Source organism: Oryctolagus cuniculus, chromosome 16 (genome assembly GCF_051225735.1).
Source record: "Oryctolagus cuniculus isolate XC-2025 breed Fujian yellow rabbit chromosome 16, ASM5122573v1, whole genome shotgun sequence".
NCBI classification, from domain to species: domain Eukaryota; kingdom Metazoa; phylum Chordata; class Mammalia; order Lagomorpha; family Leporidae; genus Oryctolagus; species Oryctolagus cuniculus.
Window position 1 is genome coordinate 93,540,648 of NC_142882.1, and position 19,291 is coordinate 93,559,938.

Genomic DNA, 19,291 nt, shown 5'->3' on the forward strand with positions numbered 1-19,291 from the left:
AAACTTTGATTAATACATGTGAAACTAGGGGCCGGCCCTGTGGCGCACTGAGTTAAAGCCCTAGCCTGAAGTGCTGGCATCCCATATGGCTGCTGGTTCAAGTCCTGGCTGCTCCTCTTCCAGTCCAGCTCTCTGCTGTAGCCTGGGAAGGCAGTGGAGGATGGCCCAAGTGCTTGGGCCCCTGCACCCACATGGGAGACCAGGGAAAAACACCTGGCTCCTGGCTTCGGATCAGCGCAACTCCAGCCATTGCGGCTAATCGGGGAGTGAACCAATGGAAAGAAGACCTTTCTCTCTGTCTCTCCCTCTCACTGTCTGTAACTCTACCTCTCAAATAAATAAATAAAATCCTTAAATACATAAATGTGAAACTAAAAGGTGAGTTTTCGTGTTCTTGAAAGCACGTTCAGAGATACAACTATAAAATATGCCTATGATGCAGATTTGGAGAACTAAAATAAAAGGTTGACAGAATTTTGCAGATAATAAGCACATTTCAGTCATAACATGGATTCCAGCCCAAAGGTCGTTCACTTCCCCACAGCCGCTGTGCCCCTGTATCCTCTGAGTGGAAGTTCCGCTAGTTAACAATCATTTTAAGTTAATGCTTTGCGCTCAGTGCACTGGAAGCTGTATTTGTGTTATCCACAGCTCTCCGTGGCACAGTTCCTGGATACGCTTGAGGGAGTAACTGTAATCATGCTGATTGGCACACTCAGATCTTGCATGCTCCAGGGCCTTGTCCGCTGCCTTTGTATTGACGTGACCCATCCTGGCTGTGACCCTGGACAGTGACGGGCACCAAGCACAAGTGAACATGAAGTGCTGTGGTGCAGGGCAGAGCCATCTTAGGATGGTTCACACTGGCCAGGTGGACGGCCTGGGGACGGTCTGTTAGCAAAGACCTTGGTGCTCAAGGTGTCCTGCTCAGGCACCGCCCCTGGGTCTGTGCACTGTTCTCCCAAATGGGGCCTATGACATCCCAACAGCTGCCAATCACCTGTGTTCCCAGAAATCTTGTTTGCCAGGCGGGGCCTTGAATCTGCACTGTTTAGCAGGAAGCAGTCTCTCAACTCCCTACAGAAGTTAGAGGGCTAGGGGTCTCCTGGCAGGCAGGCCAGCAGTGCACATCTCCGTGGTGTGTGGGAGGCACCAACCCGTTCTGTGTCTGCTGATGCACCTGCAGATCTTTGCGCTGTCCTCAATGCACCTCGCTTCTGTGACTCATTCCTTGACAGCTTCAGAAGCCCTGCCTAGTCTGCAAGGCTGGCTCTGAGCACTCGTGCGTGGCCGGGGCAGCTCTCCCTGTGTTAGCCATGGGGTCACAATGAAGATAAACTCAAGTACCATGCCAAATAGAGCACATTGGGCTCAAATTTTATTTTTGTTGTTTGAGATAAGGCTGGGAAATCTAGCAAAGGGGATCTTACTGTGAGAAAAGCACGGTGGAGCAGAGGCAGAGCCTTCTGACACCGCCAAACAGGGCTCCCCAGAACCAAGACACAGCTCCCAGACGCTGTTGGTTGAGACAGTCAGACACAAGACAGCTGGGGGGTTTGGCAGAACTGGCTTAGAAGCATTGCTCCAACTCTAAGTAATTGTGTGAGTCAGGCCAAGGTTCTCTACTTAGCCACATTTGTAAAATGTGAAGGACAATAAAATTTATTTCATAGAGTCTTTGGGGTGATTAAAAAAAACAATGTGCATGAAACGTCTAAAATAAAGCTGGACACATCACATATGTGAAAATGGTTCTTACTAGTAATTATCTCCACCATATTCGCAGTAACCAGGTCAAATCTGAGAATCACAAAGTTCCACAGAAGAACTGCTGCAATTAGTCACATCAAAGGAGCTGAAAATGATTCTGCACTCAGACTTGCCTGTAAGCTTGAGGCCACCTAAGAAACTTCATGAAAAATGGTATTGAAAGGTGAGCTTACCTTGAGGCAAAAATACAAAAACAAACAAAAATACTCTAGATTTATTTATTTGAAAGGCAAAGTTACAAAGTGAGAGAGAAATACAGAGAGAAGGATCTTCTATCTCCTGGTTCACTCTCCAAATGGCCACCATGGCTGGGGCTGGTCCAGACTGAAGCCAGGGGCCTGGGACTCCTTGTGGGTCTCTCAAGTGGGTGCAGGGGTCCAAGCACTTGGGCCATCTTCTGCTGCTTTCCCAGGTGCATAAGCAGGGAGCTGGATCAGAAGTGGAGCAGCTGGGACTCAAACTGGCATGCATATGGAGTGCTGGCATCACAGACAGGAGTGCACCCCTCTGCATCACCAGTATTTTTAAATCCATGCATATAAGGGGGTCTTCAATAAGTTCATGGAATGTATGCATCATGAAAAAACTTCCCATGGATTTAAAAAGCTTGTCTGCATCACAATAAACTTACTTTTTAGTTCCCCCTTCCACGAGCTTTTAAAAACACCCTCATAGCTGTACTGTTTTTTTTAAAACTTTTATTTAATGAATATAAATTTCCAAAGTACAGCTTATGGATTACAATGGCTTCCCCCCCATAACTTCCCTCCCATCCGCAACCCTCCCCTTTCCTTCTCCCTCTTCCCTTCCATTCACATCAAGATTCATTTTCAATTCTCTTTATATACAGAAGATCAATTTAGCATATATTAAGTAAAGCTTTCAACAGTTTGCACCCACACAGAAACACAAAGTGAAAAATACTGTTTGAGTACTAGTTATAGCATTAAATCACAATGTACAGCACATTAAGGACAAAGATCCTACATGAGGAGTAAGTGCACAGTGACTCCTGTTGTTGACTTAACAAATTGACACTCTTGTTTATGGCATCAGTAATCACCTTAGGCTCTTGTTGTGAGTCGCCAAGGCTATGGCAGCCTTTTGAGTTCACCAACTCTGATCATATTTAGACAAGGTCATAGTCAAAGTGGAAGTTCTCTCCTCCCTTCAGAGAAAGGTACCTCCTTCTTTGATGACCTGTTCTTTCCACTGGATCTCACTCGCGGAGATCTTTCATGTTGGGTTTTTTTTGTTTGTTTGGTTGGTTGGTTTTTTGGTTTTTTTTTTGCCAGAGTGTTTTGGCTTTCCATGCCTGTAATACTCTCATGGGCTTTTCAGCCAGATCTGCATGCCTTAAGGGCTGATTCTGAGGCCAGAGTGCTATTCAGGACATCTGCCATTCTATGGGTCTGCTGTGTATCTCACTTCCCATGTTGGATCGTTCTCTCCCTTTTTTATTCTATCAGCTAGTATTTTCAGACACTAGTCTTGTTTATGTGATCCCTTTGGCTCTTAGTCTTATCATTATGATCAATTGTGAACAGAAATTCATCACTGGGACTAGTGAGATGGCATTGGTACACGCCACCTTGATGGAATTGAATTGGAATCCCCTGGTATGTTTCTAACTCTACCGTTTGAGGTAAGTCATGTTGAGCATGTCCCGAATTGCACATCTCTTCCCTCTCTTATTCCCACTCTTATATTTAACAGCAATCACTTTTCAGTTAAGTTTCAGCACTTGAAAATAACTGTGTATTGATTACAGTATTCAACGAAAAGTATTAAGTAGAACAAATAAACAAAAAAAAATACTAAGAGGGATAATGTATTAAGTTGTTCATCAACAGTCAGGGGAAGGACTGATCAAGTCACCGTTTCTCATAGTGTTCATTTCACTTTAACAGGTTTCTTTTTTGGTGCTCAGTCAGTTGTCACTGATCAGGGAGAACATATGGTATTTGTCCCTTTGGGACTGGCTTATTTCACTCAGCATAATGCTTTCCAGATTCCTAACAGGGATCACTTTTCAGTTGAAATTTAAACACCTAAGTATAATTGTGTGTTAATTACAGAGTTCAACCAATAGTACTAGAACAAAAAAAATGCTAAAATGGATAAAGTATTACATTGTACATCAACAGTCAGGACAAGAGCTGATCAGGTCACTGTTTCTCATAGTGTCTAACAAAAAAGCTGTCTGCACCTTAATGTTTATTGCAGCTCAATTCACAATAGCTAAGACCTGGAACCAACCCAAATGCCCATCAACAGTAGACTGGATAAAGAAATTATGGGACATGTACTCTATAGAATACTATACAGCAGTCAAAAACAACGAAATCCAGTCATTTGCAACAAGATGGAGGAATCTGGAACACATCATGCTGAGTGAATTAAGCCAGTCCCAAAGGGACAAATATCATATGTTCTCCCTGATCAGCACCAACTAACTGAGCAACAAAAGGGGAACTTGTTGAAGTGAAATTGACACTATGAGCTATACTATTTTCAATAAATATCCTGAAACAAGTTTAAAATATGAGCCAGAGTCTTAGTTCACCTGCAAATAGTACACAGTCAGGTGACAGGACACCTAAAGACAAATAGCACACAGTCAGGTGACAGGATACCTAAAAACAAAGAAGTAATTGACTTGGGCAGTGTTCCACTTAGTAAAATTCAGAAGGGGATAGAGTTCATAATATTGCCACAAAGTTTGCAGACTGTGACATCTGCCTCTCACTGTTCCTGGGGATGATTATTTTTGGCAAACGCCTTGGGTGCTGCAGGAAGAGCCCACGGGCTTCAGTTTCCAAGCTGTGTTTTCCATCAGAGGCGACTTTCTGCTATGTGGAGAAGCGAGACGCGTCACCTCTGCAGATTGAGATCCCGGCGGGGGCACATGCCCTGTCCTGGAAATTGTTCCAAGAGAAGGACACCACTAAACACAGAGACCTGGGAGGTGACCATTGGAAATGGTGCTTTCTATGCTGGGTGCCGATACTCAAAAGAGGGAAGATGGGTGTGACAACAGTGCACAGTTGTTTAGAGTTCCATATACTAGACAGTTTGTGCAGTACAATGAAGAGAATATTGAATTTTCCTTTGGAACACAATACATTTATTTGTAACTTCTGTAGGGAGTGTTATTAGATGAGCCTTCTGTTTGTTTCCATAATTGATTGTATTCAAAATTGTCTGTGGATTCCATGGACAGGAGAGTCAATAAGAACGAAACAGTAAGCAAATCGCTTTATTTTGGTTATTACAGTACTGGATAATTGTCTTCTTAATCTCACAGATGTTTTTAGATAGAAACGCATGATGTATTGCATACAAAAATTTTTATGAGTATGGATTTTCTTTAGTGTTGATCAACTGCATCTAATACATCGTTTCAAATGAAAGACTGTGCATAGAAAAGATGATGCATTTAACATATATAAAGATCTTATAAATTTAATTTTTATTGACCCAAAATACTCAGAGCCGTATTCATCCCCGCTCTCAACTGGACAAACAAGCCCCAGGGGAGGTCGGAGCTGGAGCCACGTGCGGAGCTCGGCAGGAACAGGAGGAGGACTCCGGCGCTGGCTGTGCCTTTCACTCAGAGCACAGGGTGTCCTTGCCTCTCCCGTCATCAGCCCCCAGGCTCAGATTCTAGAAAAAGTGTGGCCTCTGAGTTTAACCATTTGAGTTTCAATGCTATACATAAAGAAAAATTCTCAAACTATGGAATTGCTTTTTGTTTTCCTCTTCTTAAAATTCATCTTGAAATACTCTTTCTAACCAAGTTCTGTGAGTCTCTTCCCCCAGTAAAGAGAGCTGAATCTGTGGTTGGCTTTCCCATCCTTCCTGCAGTTCTATCAGCCTGCCAGTCTCCCCAGCGCATTTCCTGGAGCCACACACCCTAGGCTTGCACCTTGAGAACTCTGGCCAGTTTCATTGCTGCTTCAAATAAAAAAAAAAACATTTCTGGGACTGGCACTGTGGTGTAGGGGGTAAAGCCACCTCCTGCAGTGCCGGCATCCCATGTGGGCACTGGCTGGAGACCAAGCTGCTTCACTTCCGATCCAGCTCTCTGCTATGGCCTGGGATAGCAGAAGAAGGTGGCCCACGTCCTTGGGCTCCTGCACCCACGTGGGAGACCTGGAAGAAGCTCCTGGCTCCTGGCTTTGGTTCGGCTCAGCTCCAGTCGTGGCCATTAGGGAGTGAATCAGAGGATAGAAGGTCTCTCTCTCTCTCTCTCTCTCTCTCTCTGCCCCTCTATAGCTCTGCCTTTCAAATAAATTAATAAATCTTTAAAAATTAAATTAAAAATTTTAAATAAAAACCATTTCTGCTACTTTACTCTGCCCTTGTTATTCTGAGTAACTCCCCTGAGTTCCAGCCCCAGCTAGCATCACACTCCCGGCTCAGTCGCTCAGCTGCAGGAGGGCTGCCAGGCTGCTCTGGGAGCCCCAGGGGCTCAGCTCTGTCTCACTTTCCTGCTGTGACTTCATGGCTGCCACGTGCCCTGCTGAATATTGTAAGCTTAAAATGTGAATTTCAGGTTAACAGATAAGAACGATTTTGGCACATTAATAAAACATTTCTTTTACAATTTATGTGTGTGTGCATAGTCATCTCTACTTTTCTGTGGGTTCTGAACTTGTAGATCCAACCTTCTCTGATAAAAAAAAATCAAGAAAACATTTGCATTTGCACTGAACATACGCTTATTTTCCTAGTCATTATTCCCTAAACAATAGAGTATCACAACTAAGTGCACAGCTTTTGCGTGTGTTAGGTATTTTGAATAATCTAGAGATCATTTAAAGTATACAGGAAGATGTGCGTAGGCTCTATGCAAATACTGCATTTCATATCAGGGGCTTGAGCACCTGCGGATTTTGTCACCTGTAGGGACCTGGAGCAAGCTTGTGGAGGCACTGAGTGATACTGTGAGCATAAATGTAATTTCCGTGCTAAAACTGCTTGTGCTAGAAGATAAGTAATCTGTAGGTACAACTATAACGAAACTGTGCAGATCTTTTAAAATAAAACAGGAAAACATTGTATAGCGATCTAAAGAAGGCAAGTAAATAAACATGCATAAAATTTATTTTGTAGTCCAACACAATGGTGAAAAAGTATCTACTCTAGGAATTTGTTTACATGTGCTTTGAATTTCATGGATTATTTTAAATTTAAAGAATACATTAAAACATCAAAAACCACCCTAAAATTGAGTTTAAAAATACCCCTTTTAAATATTTAAGTAAATGGTGAAATTGTAATGACTAAAAAGCTTTTGGTACAGACACAGCATCTGAAGAGGCAAGAAAATAGAAAGAAGGCTCCAGATCATAAGGGAGTGTATATAACTTGACGTTTCTGATCAATAGCAAAGCCTGTTTATTTGATAAGTGCTGGTGGGACACTGACAACAAAGGTAATAAAATTCTGCCTTCACAGCTCTCTCTTACTTCAAAGCAATCCCAGGGACACATGACTTACGTATAATGAAATGAAGACAATGTTTCCAGAACAAACCGAGAAGACGAAAAGTGATATTTTACAAGAAATTTAGGTTTTGAAAAATTTCTAGGAGAAGGGAAAATGTTCAACCTCACATACAAGCCAATATGGTATTAAGTAGCCACCTTTCTCCCACAGGGATAAGAGGCGTGAGCTATGGTTTCCCCAGGTAACTCAGGAGGGGTGACTGGTGCCGTCCGCCGCGTTCCTGGGCGTGTGAAGCCGTGCTATGGTGGGGCTGGCCGACTGTGAAGACGCTGGTTAAGACTCCGGCACCCCACACTGCAGTGTCTGAGTTAGGCCCAGCACCGGCTAGTGCAGACTCTGGCAGGCAGCAGTACTTGGCTTCCTGCCACCACCCTGGGAAATCGAGATTGAGTTCCCAACTCGGACTTCAGCCTCAGACTAGCCCTGGATGGTGCAGGCATCTGGGGAGTGAAACATATGGGGACCTCTCTCTCCCTCTCTCTCCCTCTCTCTCTCCCTCCCCGCTTCTTCTGTCTCTCTGTCTCTCTCTCTCTCTCTCTGTCTGCCTCTTGAGAACATTATATAAAAGAAAAATTGTGGGATTTTGATGAAGAGCACAGCTCCATCTACAAGAATTAGAAATGCACGTGTCACTTTGTCTCTTTCCTTTGTTATTGTACTTCCGATAGTTCACCTTGTGAGTTTCTGCAAATATGTGTTGATGCTCAGGCAAGTTCCTGCTTGCAGCATTTTATGACTGAAAGGTGCCCCGGCAATCCCAAGTGTCTATCAGCAGATGCTGGGGAGTGGTGAGTAGTGCTTCCGCACTGTAGAAATAAAAACTCAGTGCATTTTGAGTATGCTCTGTGATAACAAATAATTGATGTTTAGATAATTCAGTGTGGTGTATTCCAGAAATGATATAAAATGATTGGATATATAGAAGAGATACCTCACAATTTATTTTGCAAGATTATGATACAAATTTACCCTTGCTAAGAAATGGGAAAGTAATTCTTAAAATTATTCTTGATTTTAAATTTTCCATTTTTTGAGCATTATTTGTTGTAAGTTGAATTTTCATCACAACTCCTTTGATGGTCTCCCATGAATATGTGCAATTTTCATTTGATAAAAAAATTAGAATTTATTGTTTTAAATGTCCCCAAAGAACAAGAGCAGAGATATCGGCGATTACCAGATAATATTTCCTTGTAACTGTTCTACTTTATTGTTATTTATTGCTGTTGATCTCTTATTTGCCTAAAATACAAACTCACTTTATCATAGGTACATACGTGTAGGGAGAGACACCACAGTCCAGCGTTCAGCGCCTCCCAGTCTTAGCATCCAGTGAGAGCAGGGAACCGGACCCTGTGGATAAGAGGTGAGGGGCGGGACATAGTGGGAGTGGTCAACGTGGATGTTTCCAGAACTTTCCGTTACCTGGCCACACAGTTGCCCATTTAGAAAATATTTACTGAGGTCGTTGTCAAAACCATAATTTATGAAAATTTTGAACTCTTCAGAAAAGTGACATATTCTTTGACAGGTGACATTAAAAATGAATTTTGTTATGTGAAGGAAGATTTTTTTAACCCTTCAAAACTAATCAAAATGTTATTGAATAGCTCACAGCTTCTTAAATGGAGTCAGTGTTCATGTTCTACTTTGGAGCGGACTTTGGGATGCACACAAGGATTGCGCATCTTTCAGTCCACTGTGCCCACGCACGTTCCTGTTTCTGCCGGGATCCTGCATGTCAGGACACTGGAATTCTCACCCTTGGCCTCCCTCACAGAATTTAAATATTAAATATTTAGTATTTAAGTACCTACTTATTTATTGTCTATCTCCTTCCACTAAGTCATAAATCCTATAACATCAGGGAGTTTTGTCTACACATCTTTGTTTAATAAATGAGTATTTAATGAGCAGTCTTGTTGATAAATACATTTTTGTCATCAGTGTTCCCTTGAGCCCAACTCACACAAATATTTTCACGAATGGAAAAAAATTGGCTTGCAATTTCTAAATTCTTTACTTGTCTACTAAAATTTTTTGATAGCATTAATCCAGATGTCTTCCTGAATATACTGAAATCATATCATTTTATTTCCTCATAGGGAGGTTGTGAGGATTAGTAAAGCATACACATCAGGCTTTATTTATTTATTTATTTTATTTGAAAGGTAGATTTAGACAGTGAGAGAGAGAGACAGAAAGGTCTTCATTCCGTTGGTTCACCCCCCAAATGGCCGCTATGGTCAGAGCTGTGCCGATCCGAAGCCAGGAGCCAGGTACTTCTCCTGGTCTCCCATGGGGTGCAGGACACAAGCACTTGGGCCATCCTCCACTGCACTCCCGGGCCACAGCAGAGAGCTGGACTGGAAGAGGAACAACCAGGACAGAATCCGGCGCCCTGACCAGGACTAGAACCCGGGTGCCGGCGCCGCAGGTGGAGGATTAGCCTCGTGAGCCGCGGCGCTGGCCAGGCTTTAGTCCTAAACATAAAAGCAGATCACTTCCTGCCCTAAGCGGGAGGTTCCTCTGTAATTTGCTCAGCTTACAGCAGTGGAACTCGAGGTGAGGATGACTGTGGGAAGAAGGATCCAAGCAGAAGGTGGATTTGCAGACGAGCCCAAGGAAAGAGCAACTTTAGCTTCAGGGTGACATGAACCGTGGGAATCACTGGGATGGCAGTGGCACCAGGTAGATCTCATTTTGGTTGTTATTATGCTTCCATGCAAATGCTTTATGACATTTCTGCTTAATTCACGCACATGACACCTCCAGGCGCCAGCTCCAACCCACCTGGCCAAATACCTGCACACCTTCTCAACCTCTGATTGGTAAAAGCACAATCTACATACACTCGCAGTGTAGGATCTCAGCAAGGACTGGGTCTCATAACTGTGCAAAACGGCCACGAATTTCAAAATATTTTTTGCAACAAATTAAACCTATTTTAATTCAAATTTCTAAGAAATTTTGAAGTATAAGTGGAAAAAACTGCAAAGGCAATATTATTAGGAATTTGTCTTTTTGTACAAAAATTAAACATATAAAGGATCTTTTTGTTAATGATATATTTATTTATTTGAAAAGCAAAGTGACAGAGAAAGATGGAGAGACACAAACACATGCACAGAGAGAGGGAGAGGTCGAAGTACTTGGATCACCCTCACGTGCTTTCCTGGACTCCTTAGCAGGGAGCTCCAGGGGGAGGGAGCAGCCAGGACTTCCCTGGACCTCTGATGTGGGATGCGGGCACCTTAAGTGGTAGCTTGACCTGCTGCAATACAATGCTGGCCCCAGAGGCTCTTTATTATAACAAAGCAAAACAGCAAGGTCATAGGCACTAGATAACCCCCATTTTCAATGGAAGTAGTAGGGCAACACTTGTCAATATTAAAAAATCAAAAGAATATTGATAAATGTAAGAAAAAAGATAAAAAATCAATGTAAAATACATATGCAAATATGTAACCAAATCCATGAAATATAGTGAAATTTAGTGTTTTCATTAGGTTGTAAGGCCTAGATCAGTTGATTTTATTTTCTGGTTTTGTTTCTTGCAGAATAACATTGTAGGGATATATTGCAATATAGTCATAGAATATTAAATGGCATTCAGATCATTTCTAATATGGGCTATTATGAGGAAACTGTCAAAAATGCATACACATATTCAAATATGCCAATAAAAATATATTGAAGTTGCAAAAATAGAATATAACTAAAAAACATCAAAAGTCAAGAAACAAGCTATACAGTAGGAACATTGTTTAATTATGAGAGTACATTTAAATCAAATAGAATGTCCTGTTCTTGTCAAACGCCAGGCTCTCAGAGTGCGTGAAGCAGTGCTTTTAGCTTCACGCCGTCGGCTAGAGAGCTTCTGCACACACTGTGACTCAGATACTTAAAGGACAAAATAAGCAAATGCATAGAGGAGCTCCCTGAGACACTGAATGAAGCTCAGGGGTGGTGTGTGTCACAGACAAAACTGACAACAAAGTCATTGAAGTCACGAACAGGTTCACCAAAGCTGTAGCAAACACAAAAAGGCATTGCAATTTACAGTCACTGTTGGTTTTAGACGCAATGACAAATACATTGAAGTTTAGGAAACCAAATAGAGTATCTCTTCAGGATAATAAAGGATATTTAGGTCAAATTCTAATATATTTAAACAGAAAAATGGAACTATAATTTTGGGAATAAGGAATTAAAGAAAGATATTCACCAGAAATACTATAAGCTGTGTTACCAGATTTATCAAAATCAATGGAAAAATTGGATACAATTGTCATAAAGGAAAATTTTTAAAAATGTATTTTTAAGACTTTATGAGACACTGAAATGCATAAAAACCGCCAAGTCAGCAAGTTGACCAATTAAAAATAAATTCATATTTAAGTATTGAAAGCACAAATACTATACAGCATAACGGGACAGGCACAGGAATAGAGAGAAGTGATAGAGGGGGTGGATTGATGGAGAAATAATGTAATATTCCATACTAGTAAAAAATTGGTACATTAATTTATTAATGACATTCATCTATTTGGTTAACATTTAGGAAATGACCAACACTCGATCTTCAGTATGTTCAAAATTTATTTTATAAAATCAAAGATAAAGGGGCCAGTGCTGTGGTGCAGCCGGTTAAGCCACCTGAAGCATCCGATATGTGCCGGTTGGAGTCCCAGCTGCTCCACATCCAATTCAGCTCACTGCTAATGGGCCTGGGAGAGCAGCACCTGTTGAGCCAAGAACTTGGGCCCCTGCTGCCCACATGGGAGATCCAGATGGGGTTTGGGGTTTTAGGCTCCTGGCTTTGGCCTGGCCCAGCTCTGGCTGTTGCAGCCATTTGGGCAGTGAACCAGCCAATGGAAGGTATTCTCAATCTCTCTCTCTCTCTCTCTCTCTCTCTCTCTCTCTCTCTCTCTCTCTCTCCTCCTCCCTATTTCTCTCTCCCTCTCTTTCTCCCTCTCCCTCTGTATTTTCCTCCCACTACCAGTCTGCCTTTCAAATACATCAATCTTATAGAATTGAAGATTTTAATATAAAATGAGTACAATGACGGAATACATATACCCGTGAGCTGAACTGTGGCAAGAAAAACTTTTTCAGGATGAGAACATTGCAAAAATTGTAGAGAAAATGTCTGATGGACTCTTTGAGGCTTTATTATTGGTGAATTTTTATTTCAGCAGCAGATTGCCCATCTGCTGGTTCACTCCCCAGTCACCAGGATAGCTGAGAGTGAGCCAGGCTGAAGCCAGGAGCCAAGAACTTCCCCCAGGCCTCTGGTGGCAGGGCCCTCTACATGGACCATCACTGCCACCCTCCAGGAAGCTGGAATCTGGAGCAGATCCAGGACTTGAACCCAGGTCCTGTGAAGGGTGACGCCATCCCAGGCAGCATTCTAATCGCTAGGCCAATTGCTGCCCATATGTGTACATACACACACACATGCACACACGCACATACATATATATACACACACACATATATATACACATATACATATGTATCTACATACACATATATACACAGATACACACAAATATATACACATATACACACACATACATATGCATACACACATATTTATACATATACACACATATAAATATACACATATATACACACATATACACACATATATGCATACATATATGCATGCATACATGTATATAAACATATATACACATAACTGCACACCATGTACACCTACATATACACACATGTACACATGCCCACACACACACATATATACATATTTGTGTCTACATATATACACACATATAAACACACATATGTACATACACACATACACATACACACATACATAATACACATATATACATTTATGTGCACATATATACATATGCATATATGCACTCATGCACACATGCACACACATATACACACATGCATACATATACACAGACATTCATACACACATACACACATGTACACATGCACATAAACATATATATACATTTACATGAATGCAGATATACACACATGAACACATGCACATGCATGCACACACAGATATATACATACACACATGAACACATATACACACATGTACACATGCACGCACAGATATATATGCACAGATATATGCATGTACACATGCACATACATGCACACATGGGTATACATATACACACACATATGCACACACACATAAATTGAATGTCTACAGTTCTGCTAGCTGAAGTGTTGACCCAGAAAGAAGTGTGAAGGAAAGGAGCCTGTGTTGCACAGACATCTGCAGACAAGGTTGACTCTCACATGAAAAACCTCGCAAACCACTGGGATTGCGGTAAAGTCCATCAGGAAAACGGATAAAAAGGTGCAACCTGGAACTTCACAAAAAGAAGCAGAGGAAATCAGTTGATATTCAGAATGAGGAGCAAGAGGGAGAAGAAAGAAGAAAAAACATAAAAGCAGTGAATTCACGTCTCCCACCCAGCATCACACAGGGCACAATCGCCCCAGTCCCAGCGTGGGACCTGCCGTCGCCTCATCACCCACGACCTGGGGCTGCACCTGTTCCACCCTGGACTCAGCTGCTCCATGGGCAGGGCTGGTCCAGCGGCCAGAAACTGCAGGGCAAAGATGTAGCAAACAGATCCCCGACTTCGTGGTGTGCGCCTTCCACAGTGGCTCTGACCACACCTTGCTGCTCCCTGTGGCCAGTGCGGCCTGCCTGGCCTGGGGTCTTTGGGGCAGCCCCAGGTGGACCTGCAGAGTCCCCGGACGGGTTTGACTGCCGTTGGCACACCCTAGGGTAAGAGATGAGCCCCAGGCCAGGAGGACAGGGTCCTAAGAAGACGAAAACCATGAAGCTCATTGCAGTTTAACCGCACAAGGGACTGCTCAGATCTCGCCTGGAACTGATGGCCGTGGGAAGACGTTGAGCACACAGATCCCTGCAGCACAGAGCTCCCTGCAAAAGCACCGTCGTCCTCACCCCTGCTCCTTCGTTTGCTCAGTGTCTGATCATTTCATTTCTTTATGTGTCTCTGTTTTCTAATATTCTTAAAAATTAGTAATAAAAGTCTAAATATGAGTATAAGTGCATTTTAAGTTTTTTAAGATAATAAGAAAAGTAAAAATCACCTATAGGTCACAGCCTTTGTACAGATATTGATACGAAATCAATCACCTTCTTTATGCCTTTTCTAACTTTCCTCTTTTGGTCTGGGTTTTCCAACAAGAGTGTCACCACTTTAAAATGTGGACTACATCCCAGGTGTGCACCGCAGGGAAACTGAGGTAGAAAACTCCCCAATGTTAAGTCCTGCAGCCCCCCAGCTCAGCACACACAGTCGGGGACACGTGTTTCCCACGTGGTTTCAGCTGTTTTATAGCACTTCGAGCTTTGCTCTTAGCGGTTGCAGAACTGGACATTAATTTGGCCACGCCATTTCTTTGCTGGTTGGTTCATTGCCTTTTCACTGTGCACATTTATTGCATGGCTGGAGCTTTCCTGGCCCTGCAGTTGGATAAATGCAGTCTCGTTGCCGTCGCCTGCCAAAGGCTTCGTCAGTGAGTTTTCTTGCGGTGGCCAGAAGGCTTTGCATGGCAGTTGCTTGCTGGTTTGGTTTTGCTTTTCAGTGGACACGGGTACCATTTTCCCAGATTTACTTGGTTGTTGTTGCCTGTTTTCCTCCTGGAGGACCTCTGGCTGTCCCGCTTCCCTGTGCACAGCAGCCCCACAGGGTACGGTTATCAGATGAGTTCATCCCTCAGAATTCACAGTTTGCCTGTGGGATGCTAGCTTTCCTGCCTCCATTGCCCCGGGCTCTGTTTCAGAAGTTTAATAGGGGTGATTCTGCAACAGGTGTCTTCTGTGCCTGAGGCCCTCTGTGAGGAGCAGCATCAAACACCCAGCATGCAGCAGGAATTCTCCCCGGGCCAGACGGTGCAGTGCCCAGAGAAAGCCCCCGCTTTCATCGAAGCCTTGGCCCCCGCCTGGTGCCTCGGGGCAGCTGGAGGGGGCACCTTCCCTGTGGAGTGTGCCTGGCCGGGTGGGTGCTTCAGTCCTGGAGACCCGAGAGGCTGCGGTCAGAGGCAGCCCTGCATCAGTCGTGACTTTTTACGAGATTTGTAATGAACCCCCTTGTGCTAGAATTTAACCTGCCCACAGCGCCTGTAGTACCAGGGAACACCCTCCTGATGCTTCTGAGTGTGAGGCCCACTCGACAGGACTTCTCTCTCCCCGTCCTGTGGTCCTGTGTCGGTGGCAGAGATGAGAGTCTATCACACTCTCATCTCAGGAGGACACATGCTGTCACAAAAGAGCTGCAGCACAGTGGTGCAGCAGGTAAAGCCGGTACCTCCAGGCCCAGCATCCCACACAGATGTGGTTCAACTTCTGGCTGCTTCGCTTTCAATCCAGCTCCCTGCAAATGTGCCTGGAAAAGCAGTGGAGATGGCCCAGGTCCTTGGACTCCTACACCCACATGGGAGACCCGGGTGAAGCTCCTGGCTTCTGGTTTCGGCCTGACACCGCCCCAGCTATTGCGGCTATCTGGGGAGTGAACCAGCAAATGGAAGATCTCGTCCTCTCTCTCTCCCTTTTCTCTCTCTCTCTCTCTCTCTCTCTCTCTCTCTTTCTGTAACTCTGTTGTTCCCCATGGAGGCCTTGGAGGCCATGTCCGCACCCCTGCCTGGCCCCTGGGGTTACAGAACTGGCTGGGGCTGCCTTCCTCACCACTGCTAGGCAGTTCACTCCTTTATTTGTGTCCAGATACCAATGTTTCATTTCATTAACAAACTGATTGTTAAACCTCCGTGGCTGAAACAGGTCTTTTACTTTCCTGGACATCTAGATACTTACACAGTGCCAAGAATGACCATTCGTTTTGAAGCCTATTTTATTTTCACACTAAAATGTTTTGTACTTCTCAATTAATAATGTTATGAGACTGAAAATTACTTTTAAAATGTATCTACAAATGATAGACACATGTTTCAGCCTGTGAAACCCTTTGTTCCATGGCAATTAGTCCAATATTATCCCAATCACTGTTCTCTTTTTACAGGATTTCAGTTTGTAAGTGATGATTTTTTTAAAAAAAAATCATTGTTTGCATGCAAACTGAAGAAGAGAGAAGTGTTTGGGAAGTGTTCAGAAGTCCAGGAGAGCAGGGGAAGAGAGCTTAGACCCCCCCCCCACACACACACACAGAACACACAGGTTCAGAACACACAGGTTCTCGTGTGCTTCTGACGCTCTGTGCTTGGTCCAGGCAGGAGGAGGGAGTGGTCAGCACCATTAGTTGTCTTAGTCTCTTCCTGTGGTTACTAATGGGGGACATCTGGGTGCATAATTCAGTTACTTATGATACATCGTCCTCATGTTTTCATATTTTTATCTATTGCTACTAATTGTTCTATAAATGATGTCAGTGAATTTCCCATGTTTTTAATTCTAACTCTTTTCTTTCACATTTTGCAGTAGTTTCCCAGTGTATCATCTTTGTTATAATTTCAGTCATTGCATTTGTGTTTGTCAGAATATCCAGGCTTTGTTACAGCAACAAATTAGTTCCTACATTGCTTTGGCCCAAACAGTAAAGGTCAGTTATGAGAAATTCAGTTCCCAGGGCAGGTGCTCCAGGATCAACTCCATCAGTGAGGAGAACGGATACGTTGGGGCCTTGGCATGATCCTGCCTTGTGATGCCAGCACAGCAGGTGTGTCCTTGGAACACGTCGGCTGGAACCTGCAGGTTCGTCCTCTAAACAGATTGGGCAGGACGTGCCACAAGACTCCTATTAGGCTGCTGGCTGGAGCAGATGTGAGGACATTCAGAGAGCAGCAAAGACTCAGCCACAGAACTCTGCTGATTTTCTGTCTAGGCAACCAGAGCTCAGTTTGGCCATCAGGCACACCCCATGTTCTCATGCACCTGCTCATCTCTCCACGTGCCCTGACTCCTTGTTCTCTCCCACAGAACCAAGTGCCTTCTTCCCCTTCATGACTTCTCAGTCCCCCAGGCAGAGTGCACCCTCCAGTGCACAGGAGCCGCACAGTGTTCCTGAAATGTTCTTTTTATTACGTCTGCCGCTTGTGCGTGTGCCTCGGGAGAAGGGACCACCGTGGATACAGACCAGGGGAGCTCCACCTGCAGCTCTGCACTGGTCAGCGCCCAGTGGGGCTGTGTTTTCTCGCCTTAAAAGTAAAGGCACCAAGTAAATTGTTTAATATGAATTAAATGAAATCATTTATATGGACTGAAAGCAGTACAGCCACATAGATTAAAATATTAACAATTTTCCTTTTTGTTTCTTCTTTTTCCTCTTCCTTGCTTAATTTCATAAAGGATAGAAAGTTAAAATATTTGAGCCATTATTATTTGGCAAAATGCTTCCCAAAGTCATTTATTTACCAATTTGCAATATCTGTCTATAGCAAACATTATAATCCGCCTGATATTATTTTACTTTATATTGACTCAATTTTTAGTGACAAGATATAAAGTTTTATATCCTCAGCATTAATGGAAACCAGTATCATTTGCTATAAATAAAAAAGTAACAAGGACCGGCACCATGGCTCACTTGGTTAATCCTCCACCTGCGGCACCGGCATCCCATACGGGTGCCAGGTTCTAGTCCCAGTGGTTCCTCTTCCAATCCATCTCTTTGCTGTGCCCTGAGAGGGCAGTGGAGGATGGCCCAGGTGCTTGGACCCCTGCACCTGCATGGGAGACCAGGAAGAAGCACCTGGCTCCTAACTTCGGATTGGCGCAGCGCCAGCCATAGTGGCCATTTGGGGAGTGAACCAGCAGAAGGAAGACCTTTCTCTCTGTCTCTCTCTCTCACTGTCTATTAACTCTACCTGTCAAATTAAAAAACAAAAAAACAAAAATAAAACAAAAGTAACAAAACAATCTTCTTAAATTAATAATTAAATTATAAAATAAAAACAAAACAATAAATCGCTAAACATTCAAGTGATTGTGAAAATGCTTGTTAGAAAATATGTATTTTAATGAGAAGTGTTGAAAGATTTTGATTGTTCTGTAATAAAGTGACGTTTGGCTCAATATTAGTTAAACATGCCACTATGGTTCTGTGTCTGAAAGATAATTATTTTTTACTGTTTGGATATAAATTGTCACTGGGAGGACTCAGATGGGTAGTTCAGCAAACAAAAAATATTTCCTCAAGAGACTTAAAAGCTGAGGGAAAATACTCGCGCTAATTGGGATGCAAGTTTTTATTTCAAGATGTTGTATTCTTTTTTATTTATTTTTTTGACAGGCAGACCTAGACAGTGAGAGAGAGACAGAGAGAAAGGTCTTCCCTCCGTTGGTTCACTCCCCTAATGGCCGCTACGGCTGGCGCTGTGCTGATCCGAAGCCATGAGCCGGGTACTTCCACCCTGTCTCCCATGCAGGTGCAGGGACCCAAGCACTTGGGCCATCCTCCACTGCCCTCCCAGGCCCAGCAGAGAGCTGGACTTGAAGAGGAGCATAAAGCTGAGAAAACTTTCAAGCATGCAATAGCTTTCATTTAATGTGGTTGCAATCACACAGCGTTCGTAAGATGACCCAGCGGTCAGTCTTGTGAGACAACTATATCCCCCCAGCAGTCAGTCTCATGGTAGTTAAGAGGAGTCATCCCTGCAGTGTTCAGTCTTGTGTTTGTAGGGAAAGCACAGCTCCCCGAGGTCAGCCTTGTGCTAGCAAATGCAGCAAACCTCCTCCATGACCAGCCAGAGAACCCCTTACCAGAGCACTGTGCTATGTGGACAGAAGCTCCGAAGTGGACACGTCTGCATTGGCCCTGTGAATTATGTCCTCGCATTGCTTCCAGGATGTGTTATCGAAACCTCGACTCCGTTTCTACAGATTGGCCAATGTTGGCCAGGCACGGTGACTTCAGGCCTTCCTTTCACTGCTGGGAAAGACTGGGTTCACCACAGTGGTGATTTCATGGAGGCATCGTGGATAACACCAAGCATTTTTGCACCAAAGTTTGCACGCTTG